We start from the raw sequence: 10,488 nt of genomic DNA, 5'->3' as shown, positions 1-10,488 counted from the left end.
AAGTCCTTAAAATGAAAAAGTTTTAAATTTGATATACGCCACATTTGGGTTAAATGCACTTGAGCAATGAAAATGCATACCTTTAATTTCTTTATATGTTACTTATAATTACAAAATCTAGCCTTGTTACACTCAGAAAATTATTTTTGTAACTTAATAATTTGTTTTGAGATGAAAAAACTGAACTATAAATCACTTTTTTAGTTTTTGCCACCAAAAAACTGTTTTTGCCAAGCGGTTTTAACCGCGGTTAAAACCGTGGTTTTTTCCACCTGTGGCAAAAACCTGCGAACCCTGTTTACATGTAGGACCTTTTATTTTAATTTTATGTCAAGGGTTTACATGTATATAGGACCTTTTATTTATTTATCTAATAAATAACAGACATTAACGGGCCTTATCTGCAATAGCTGCCAGGTGACATTTTTTAAAAATCTTCATGAGATGTGTACACTACATAATGCATAAATTATCAAGATGTCTATGGGACAGCTATTGCAGTTAGGGCCTTTTGGTTCTAAACCCTTGCTTAGTGGATACTCATCATACTTACGGGGATGAAGGTAAACCAGTAGCGTAGCCAGCGGGAGGGATGGAGAAGTGGAAAAATGGGGACGAGAAGAAGCCTGGGAGAAAAGAAAGAAAGAAGGAGAGGGAGAGGAAGGGGAGGGAAGAATAGATAGGGACGATACTGACGTTTGCCCCCCGGACTGACAATGCTGGCTACGGGCCTGAGGTACACCCCCCCCCCTTGTTGTGCCCCTGACACTATGGATCAGCTACTGAACAATTTGGTCTACAATTATTCTACATCCTGCATCCGCTAATCCTAACATGCGCTAGTCATAAATGTCACTAGTCCAAGATAAAAAAGGGTCGCTAGTCCTAATGGCTGCAGATTTTCCATTGCTAAGGTCTTGTAAACCTTATTTATTTTTGGACTTGTGAACCATTTCCTATTTTTTCGGACTAGCGATCCGTATTTTTGGACTAGGGAACCTTGGCTATACATTGGTTCCCCTCAAGTTCAGTAGTGACGTAGGTGCATATTTTGTTGGGCGCAGTATTGAATTGTGTGCGTATAGTTAATTGTGTAGCAAAAAAAGGTGGTTCGTGTGGCGCAGCCATGAAAAGACATTGATATCACTGCTGAATTTGAGGCAAACCAAAGAAAAGTGCCTAGAACCAGGGCTAGAACATGTCCAATAATTCCATGCTACTTTTTACAGCCTGTAAGGAACTATGCATTACGATTACATCACATGTCAGTGTCACTTGTTGAGGTCCTTATTGTTTTGATAATTGGAGCAAACATTTACTAGTACACCATGCATGTGTTAGTTTAGGAAAGTTTTCAATGCATGCGCGTGATAGACCTACTAGTATAGGGCCTTTTGACTGTGGTGGTCCAAAACCATGCTATATCGAAAACCTGGCTATATCCAGAGAACTGCTAAACCCAGACTGCTAATTCCCCCTTTCGGGTGGAGCGGTTAGTGGGTTTTAGCGGTTCTCGGATATTGTAGGGCTAGCGAGTGATGCGCCAGATAACAGATGCCCCCATTGCCAGCTGTTGACTTCCAAACCATGATCCTCTTTGTCTTTCAAGAATTGCGCCATAAAACCAGTATACTGCTGCACCTGGAAATTGAAATAAAATAAAATAATAGCCAATGATTAATTATTACACATTATTATCAGGATTATGGTATCTAGGCTGTTTGTTTGCCTTTAAAGCCTTAATGTACAATCTTTTTAAATTTTTAGATTTTTCTTCCAAAATGATAAATTATTGTAGCAGAGTCATGATTTGCTATTTCAATAGGTGTGAGGTCAAAGGTCATAAAGTAGTCACTTGCAATCATTTTGAAATTTAAACAAAAATGTTTACGAACTGTGAGAGCGGGGACACATTTAAAGCACTAATCTGTAATTTACTAAGTCTACTTGTCGTGCATAGTTTCATGGGCGTATCCATCTTTCTTAGTAAGGAGGGCAAAATAAAACTTCGGGGGCACACGAAAAAACTTACAGTTGCATCATACAATACATAGAGATTGTATGTCTTTCAGGGATGTATCGTTCGAGTCCGGACTCGAGTCCACTTTTTGTCGGACTTGGACTCGGCTCGGACTCGGACATAAAAAGACTCGAAGCCGAGTCCGGTCCGAGTCCATGCAATTAAATCCATGTTAAATGTGAACTGATTATACCTAAAAATGTCAAAATAGATCTAAAATTTGATTTAAAATTTGTTGACTTCACTTTATTTGCCCTTTTTCCTAAAATTGGGGGCTGTCAAATAAGTCATCTGTCATGTATCCTACATATCCACCATATTAATTAAGTTAATATCTGTGAATTAGCATAGTCATACTTGTTAGCATTGATAATAATTATGCATAATTTTTTTAATAAATACTGTATAAAAATATCTAAAACTTCTTTCATGGAACTTTCTAATTCATGAAACTCAGTGAAAAAGAGAAAAAGTGCACACTGGACCATGCAGTATGCATGGCAGCTCATCCTAGTGTATAGTAACTTTGTGCTCCTTACATGCATGTACATGTATGGGTATGTAATAATGGTTATTACATAGGTATTTTACATACTGTTGGTCGCTCGCGATAGATTTGGCTGTTCCATCATTTCCCTCAGACACAGGGGACACTTATCGTTGTACTCAATGGGGGAAATCACAAAACATGTCATATGATAAATATACCTCTTTGTGAAATAATTTTAAAAGTTTGATTTATTATCGGGGGAATACGCTCCCAATAAATTACAAAAGGAAAATTAATGCACATTGATGTGTTCTATGCGGAGAAAATTGACTGGAAATCAAAGGCCCTGTACAATCCAGTAGGGATGTCGTAAGGTGTCCCCTTTGCCAGATGTGAGAAATGGGTAAGTGCACTAAATGGAACAACCCTGACCGAGAGAATACATGTATGTGTAGTTTGTATGTGTTCACTATTCACTGCACATTTGTTCAGTTTTAAAAAGATATTTGAAATTAATATCACAGGTACAAAGCATACCACATACTTGAACTTTTGTTTGGTAACAGCATAATCCCCCACTGCCTGACTGAAGTCAGACTAAAAGTGGGGGATATGGACCCCACCCCTAACTGATTTGTATACATGTGTAGTTATTCCAGGCCTGCTTTAATGAATGTGGTAAAAAGTAAAGCTGTTTGCATACTGGTATCAAAATGGCAAACTGGGAAAACATTTCAACACATTAATTTTCTTCTTGATATTTCTGAAGGGTGAATTTCTATTATTATGATTATTATTATCATTTATTTTATTATTTTATTATTTATATTGTTATCATTATAATATTTTTCTATAATTTATCTCACCCCCATTGAATACATTGCTCTCCATGTACATTTAAATGCTGCACACAGCCTGGTGCCCCTTCCCTATTCCCTGTGGCCTGTGTACATCTGTGAGTTACATGTCACTAATGTGACACACACATGCCAACATCTCCACATTTACTGCTCTCTGATACATGTAGTTTCTAGAGAACTTTTAATACCTGTGACCCCCTTCATTTAAAATGTAAATGACCCCAACCCAGTGTTCTTAATTAACCGGTTAATTATAAACGGCGGTTAATTAACGTTAATTAACCGGTAAGATTGGTTAATTATGGCTGGAAGATATATAAATCCGAGCTCGAATTCAATATGCCATCATACTGAAGAACACTGCGCAAGCATTAAACATGAGCAGATGAAGTTTTCTTGTCCACCTTTAGCTTTAAAACATTCCATTTTAAAATTTTAAAATTAAAAATTATTTTCATATATAAACTTATAATGTCAATTCAACCTGTTTAAAAATTTTACAGCACTCATTGACACAGATGCACAATGATACCGCAAGTCTGTGACTATACAATTAGAATTTTATCAACTTTGTCTTTTTAGTTATTGATTGAAGCAATCCTGGGCAAAAATGGTATAATCTGCTCACTCTGCTGTGGATTTTTGGGTACTTGTACAACAGGTGGTGGGCATTCTGCCTGGTTGAAGGTATACAGGGATGTGCCACGGTTTTGGGGTACCTTTTCAGCAATTTTGGGGAAAAGCGCCAACATTTGCACATTTTTGGTCATATCAATTTGTAGGCACTCTTTAGCAATGTCATATCATTGAATTTACAACCGTATGATGACAAAACAGACAAAATAGTAACTTTTTGCACAAGATTTGAAATTTAAAGAGAATTGGCAATTACTCATTAAAATGAGGCTAGTAGGCCTATATACATGTATGGACAATATAGTGTGCTCTTCATTTAAAATGGCATAAAAATTGAAAAATATTATAAGGAACACATGAGGTTTTGACTTCAAGGATAGGTAGTTTTCAACATATTACCAGTAATTACCACATTCACCTGCTACAATGTATAACATTGAATTGCATTATAAATCTGTTGACCTACTGTAATGGGGAAAAGTGTATAGGGAGTAAAAGTGTTAGCTTTAGATGATATACATTGTAAAACAAATTCTGATTAGAAGTAGGTACATGTATAGAGGAAGTCAGCATCCAAAAGTCTGCGAGGCACACCCCCGTACAAAATTTTTCAAAGAACCCCCCTCCACAGATTTTTACATATAGACCATGATATAGTCTGCACATATGGTCTATGATGTGGTGCATGACACTCTAGACTAGAGAGCAAGAAGAAGAATACTATTTTAATATTTCCAGTGAACACTGAAGTGATATTAAAGTGTTAAAACTTAAAAAACGTCAGAATAATTCAAGATTCATAATTAACCTATTTTACCACCGGTTAAATATGATGCTGTGGTTAATTAACCGGTAAGATTGAGGTTAATTAACCGACTAAGAACACTGCCCCAACCCCCACTTTTTAGGCCCCTACTTCACTGATAGAAACATACATGTTAGATAAAGTTCAGTGCCCCACCCCAGGCATGGACTCTGACCGAGTCCGGACTAGGGTCATATTTTTGTTTGACTCGGACTTTGCTCGGACTCGGCTCGGCTCGGACTCGGACGAGCTGGACTCGAGTACAAGTCTAAAGTCTTTGAGCTTCTAAAAAGGCTTTATTGGGACGTAGCATGCAAAAATTTGTTATTTTACACTATTTTCGGTCATGATCAGGCTGAATAAGGTATTGGCATTTTGTGTGGTGTGCTGCACCCATTTGGCTACAACTTTGTAAATGAAATTACTTACATCCTCCTCACTAAGGAAAGCCGTGCTGTTCGGTTGCAGGTGCTTTGCTTCAGCGCATGTTAGTCTAGATTTTTGGAAGATATGCCTTGCAGAATGGACCTTTTCCTGCTAGATCCTGTGCCAGTTTCTGGAAAGACAAAACAATATGACATTGTAATTAAAGCCATATATTGTAACATTTGCTAAGGAGAAAGCCCTGAATATTTTTCAAAATTCTGTTTTTACACGATTTCAATGTACATGTACTTTGTAAACATAGTACATAGGCCTACTCAGCAAAAATCAAAACTTTATGTTTAATGCTCACTTGCTGTGGGTTGGGATTGAGACTGAAGATGAAGTGAAAATGTGACACAATCTGGTCCATCGGGGCCAAAGGAGGCATTTTGAAAATTAAGTTACTGTAATCATTACATTATACATACAATAGGCTATCATTACTGAAATAAACAAAGGTCTAGCATGCTTGGTTCTAAAGTTTTTTTATTTCTATTTTCTTATGTATTTTCTTATTTTTTACTCCATATTTTTACCTATCTCAGTTTCAAATTTACCGCCTTTGGTCCACATGGACCAGATCATGTCACAAATCATGTTTTCCTATACTATTCTCTCGGTCGGGGCCACGTCACATCCATTTATCACATGCATTGGAGTGAAAACAACTTATCGCATATTTGTATTTGCAGATCGAGAGTCGAACCTGGCACAATAGTGTGATAGCTTGTGATACACTCCGACGCTGTCTCCGAGTTCAGTGAATGCGAATTAGGGGTTCATTCATATATTTTCATGACTAAACGATTGTTTATGCCCGAGGGCTTTAGCCCGAGGGCATAAACAACGCTTAGTCATGAAAATATATGAATGAACCCCGCTTCATACATACTGCAACATTCTGCTTGCTGTTATTTCCTCCAAAACTAAAAATACCATCATTTTAAACTAAAACTACCAGTTCCTTATCATTTTTAACAGTTTCTCCAACGCTAATTGTAAGAAAACGTTTTCTTGCTTAGTCCATCGTGCTTGGACGCGTATGAACATCGCGTACATCACTCGCGCTTTGTAAATAGCTCGCGAACATAGACGCGTAATATCCTACCATGAAGCGTCCATCAGTTCTCGCGCGCAGCTGCGCTTGTTTATGATCGCGCGGCTTGTTTATAGCCTATCGACCAGTCACGCATGCTGTTTATAGCGAGTACGTATGAATGTTGTTTCAGTCCAGTGCTAAAATAAATTGTAAGCTGTTTCATGCCCGGATGTCCGATAGACAGAATAACAAATCCTCACTGCCAGTTAAAATTAATGTTGTGTCGTTTAGTTTTACTTTTGCATAAAAAAATAATGGTTATAAAAGAAACTCACCTTGCAGAGTCGTGTACGTAAAGACAACACACCCCACTCAGCCTGGAGGACGGTGTAAACACGGAAAACACTGCACGGTATTGCAATGATCAATGCACAGTCATGTGTGATGCACGGGTGAATGGGACAAATCTCGTCATGTTTTCGTGGTGTATTCGATGTCCGTGGACATAATTGTCCTCAATCCATCATGTCATTTGCTTCTCTAAATATTAAGTGAATTGAATACTTATATTACTATTGCAAACTAATCCAAGCACGCCGTTAAAATGAGGCAAATAATTTTCGCAACTGGACACTACTGTCATGACTGTCGCAAACACAGCTGATCGAGGTCAGAGGTGAAATCTGTCGTGCAATGGGATAGAGCGGGTTTTTTGCGTTGGGAAGAACGCGCCACCTCATTGGTCAAACAAATCGCTCGCGATGTAGTATAAATCATGCGTATGTCGTCAATTATCATGACTTTATGTCGTCAAGTATCATGACAACACGTCATACAACTCGCAATTATCATGACAATTATCATGACAACACGTCATACAACTCGCAATTATATCGTCAAGTATCGTGACAACTCGACAACTCGAAATTATCATGTCAATTATCGTGACAACACGAAATTATCATGACTTTATGTCGTCAATTATCATGACAACTCGTCATACAACTCGCAATTATATCGTCAAGTATCGTGACAACTCGACAACTCGAAATTATCATGTCAATTATCGTGACAACACGAAATTATCATGACTTTATGTCGTCAATTATCATGACAACTCGTCATACAACTCGCAATTATATCGTCAAGTATCGTGACAACTCGACAACTCGAAATTATCATGTCAATTATCGTGACAACACGAAATTATCATGACTTTATGTCGTCAATTATCATGACAACTCGTCATACAACTCGCAATTATATCGTCAAGTATCGTGACAACTCGACAACTCGAAATTATCATGTCAATTATCGTGACAACACGAAATTATCATGACTTTATGTCGTCAATTATCATGACAACTCGTCATACAACTCGCAATTATATCGTCAAGTATCGTGACAACTCGACAACTCGAAATTATCATGTCAATTATCGTGACAACACGAAATTATCATGACTTTATGTCGTCAATTATCATGACAACTCGTCATACAACTCGCAATTATATCGTCAAGTATCGTGACAACTCGACAACTCGAAATTATCATGTCAATTATCGTGACAACACGAAATTATCATGACTTTATGTCGTCAATTATCATGACAACTCGTCATACAACTCGCAATTATATCGTCAAGTATCGTGACAACTCGACAACTCGAAATTATCATGTCAATTATCGTGACAACTCGCAATTATGTCGTCAATTATGTCATCATTTATCGTGACAACTCGCAATTATGTCGTCAATTATGTCGTCATTTATCGTGACAACTCGACAACTCGAAATTATCATGTCAATTATCGTGACAACTCGCAATTATGTCGTCAATTATGTCATCATTTATCGTGACAACTCGCAATTATGTCGTCAATTATGTCGTCATTTATCGTGACAACTTGACAACTCGAAATTATCATGTCAATTATCGTGACAACTCGCAATTATGTCGTCAATTATGTCATCATTTATCGTGACAACTCGCAATTATGTCGTCAATTATGTCGTCATTTATCGTGACAACTTGACAACTCGAAATTATGATGTCAATTATCGTGACAACTCGCAATTATGTCGTCAATTATGTCGTCATTTATCGTGACAACTTGACAACTCGAAATTATCATGTCAATTATCGTGACAACTCGCAATTATGTCGTCAATTATGTCATCATTTATCATGACAACTCGCAATTATGTCGTCAATTATGTCGTCATTTATCGTGACAACTTGACAACTCGAAATTATCATGTCAATTATCGTGACAACTCGCAATTATGTCGTCAATTATGTCGTCATTTATCGTGACAACTTGACAACTCGAAATTATCATGTCAATTATCGTGACAACTCGCAATTATGTCGTCAATTATGTCATCATTTATCATGACAACTCGCAATTATGTCGTCAATTATGTCGTCATTTATCGTGACAACTTGACAACTCGAAATTATCATGTCAATTATCGTGACAACTCGCAATTATGTCGTCAATTATGTCGTCATTTATCGTGACAACTTGACAACTCGAAATTATCATGTCAATTATCGTGACAACTCGCAATTATGTCGTCAATTATGTCATCATTTATCATGACAACTCGCAATTATGTCGTCAATTATGTCGTCATTTATCGTGACAACTTGACAACTCGAAATTATCATGTCAATTATCGTGACAACTCGCAATTATGTCGCCAATTATGTCATCAATTATCGTGACAACTCGCAATTATGTCGTCAATTATGTCGTCATTTATCGTGACAACTTGACAACTCGAAATTATCATGTCAATTATCGTGACAACTCGCAATTATGTCGTCAATTATGTCATCATTTATCATGACAACTCGCAATTATGTCGTCAATTATGTCGTCATTTATCGTGACAACTTGACAACTCGAAATTATCATGTCAATTATCGTGACAACTCGCAATTATGTCGTCAATTATGTCGTCATTTATCGTGACAACTTGACAACTCGAAATTATCATGTCAATTATCGTGACAACTCGCAATTATGTCGTCAATTATGTCATCATTTATCATGACAACTCGCAATTATGTCGTCAATTATGTCGTCATTTATCGTGACAACTTGACAACTCGAAATTATCATGTCAATTATCGTGACAACTCGCAATTATGTCGTCAATTATGTCATCAATTATCGTGACAACTCGCAATTATGTCGTCAATTATGTCGTCATTTATCGTGACAACTTGACAACTCGAAATTATCATGTCAATTATCGTGACAACTCGCAATTATGTCGTCAATTATGTCATCATTTATCATGACAACTCGCAATTATGTCGTCAATTATGTCGTCATTTATCGTGACAACTTGACAACTCGAAATTATCATGTCAATTATCGTGACAACTCGCAATTATGTTGTCAATTATGTCGTCATTTATCGTGACAACTCGACAACTCGAAATTATCATGTCAATTATCGTGACAACTCGCAATTATGTCGTCAATTATGTCATCATTTATCGTGACAACTCGCAGTTATGTCGTCAATTATGTCGTCATTTATCGTGACAACTCGACAACTCGAAATTATCATGTCAATTATCGTGACAACTCGCAATTATGTCGTCAATTATGTCATCAATTATCGTGACAACTCGCAATTATGTCGTCAATTATGTCGTCATTTATCGTGACAACTCGACAACTCGAAATTATCATGTCAATTATCGTGACAACTCGCAATTATGTCGTCAATTATGTCATCATTTATCGTGACAACTCGCAGTTATGTCGTCAATTATGTCGTCATTTATCGTGACAACTCGACAACTCGAAATTATCATGTCAATTATCGTGACAACTCGCAATTATGTCGTCAATTATGTCATCAATTATCGTGACAACTCGCAATTATGTCGTCAATTATGTCGTCATTTATCGTGACAACTCGACAACTCGAAATTATCATGTCAATTATCGTGACAACTCGCAATTATGTCGTCAATTATGTCATCAATTATCGTGACAACTCGCAATTATGTCGTCAATTATGTCGTCATTTATCGTGACAACTCGACAACTCGAAATTATCATGTAAATTATCGTGACAACTCGCAATTATATCGTCAATTATGTCATCATTTATCGTGACAACTTGCAATTATGTGGTCAATTATGTCGTCATTTATGTCATCATCATGTCATCATGACAACATGA

At 37.0% G+C, this 10,488-nt stretch overlaps 1 long non-coding RNA gene across 1 annotated transcript; it reads right to left on the bottom strand.

The window, feature by feature from the left end:
- Positions 1–1,564: 1,564 nt before the first annotated feature.
- LOC140155493 (uncharacterized) lies at positions 1,565–6,888 on the bottom strand. The gene is made up of 3 exons (XR_011859393.1): positions 6,612–6,888; positions 5,241–5,367; positions 1,565–1,641 (listed from the first exon to the last, which is right to left on the bottom strand). It is a non-coding gene; the product is annotated as an uncharacterized lncRNA (long non-coding RNA).
- Positions 6,889–10,488: the final 3,600 nt, after the last annotated feature.

The sequence above is a fragment of the Amphiura filiformis genome, chromosome 6, assembly GCF_039555335.1.
Source record: "Amphiura filiformis chromosome 6, Afil_fr2py, whole genome shotgun sequence".
Classification (NCBI taxonomy): domain Eukaryota; kingdom Metazoa; phylum Echinodermata; class Ophiuroidea; order Amphilepidida; family Amphiuridae; genus Amphiura; species Amphiura filiformis.
Note: the sequence above shows the minus strand (reverse complement) of the source record. Positions and strands in the feature narration are given on the sequence as shown.